The sequence below is a fragment of the Buceros rhinoceros genome, unplaced genomic scaffold (assembly GCF_000710305.1).
Source record: "Buceros rhinoceros silvestris isolate BGI_N320 unplaced genomic scaffold, ASM71030v1 scaffold7030, whole genome shotgun sequence".
Lineage (NCBI taxonomy): Eukaryota > Metazoa > Chordata > Aves > Bucerotiformes > Bucerotidae > Buceros > Buceros rhinoceros.
Genome location: NW_010388941.1, coordinates 46,876 through 47,621, shown reverse-complemented (window position 1 = coordinate 47,621; position 746 = coordinate 46,876). Strand labels below are relative to the sequence as shown.

The window sequence follows — 746 nt, the reverse complement described above, 5'->3', positions numbered from 1 at the left end:
TTGGATGTCATGCCTGCTGCTTGTACCTGCCCCCTTTGTGTGTGGAGCATCTCTGAGTGCTGATGGCCTGCTCTCTGTCAGCAAAACTGGAGCAGTTAGCAGTAATTAAAGACAGCGTTCATTAGCTTGGTGCCTTGTTAGCCATGCCCTTAGGGTTTTTTGAGAAGCCTCCTTGAAGATCTTTCTAGAACAAGTAGGCAGATTGCTCCTTACCCCTTTGTGTGTCAGGGATGGAAGTGTTTGTTCTCCTCTGCTGCGTGGCTAAGCTCATTAGGGAAGGCTGTTGCTTCTTCCCCTCTTGACATACAGTTTGGTTTTTGCTTGCTCCAGCCTTGTGTAGTCCTTTTGGGTGCGTTTTCTTCTGGATCTGGATTTTGGGAGCTAGGAGATAGGCATTGTCTGCAGGAGTGGTGGGATGCAGGCTTGTGGGAAACCAGATCTTCCCTTGGCTGGGCTGGCTTCATTTAAGCTTCATGCCTTTGGCAGGACTGAACCTGCCCCGCTGGATCTCATGCCACTGAACAGTCATCTTCCTTCACCCAGCCTGACAGATATTGTTGTTGGCACAGCTACAGATCAGCTCCTGATACTCGTCTGGGCATAAAGTGCTTCTCAGTTTTGGAGATGTGGATCTCATGGTTAGAGCAGAGTCGTCACAGGATGGTGACTCAGTTATGTCACCCTCCATGTGGCGTTTTGCAGTCCCTTCCACCATGTTATTGCAAAACTGGGACAATGTTTCCCTA

At 49.3% G+C, this 746-nt stretch overlaps 1 protein-coding gene across 1 annotated transcript in view; it reads left to right on the top strand.

Annotated features, from left to right (window-relative positions):
- The window catches only part of ITGB5 (integrin, beta 5), a 57,940-nt gene that overhangs the window by 18,588 nt on the left and 38,606 nt on the right, over positions 1–746 (top strand). The gene's annotated exons all lie outside the window — the stretch shown is intronic.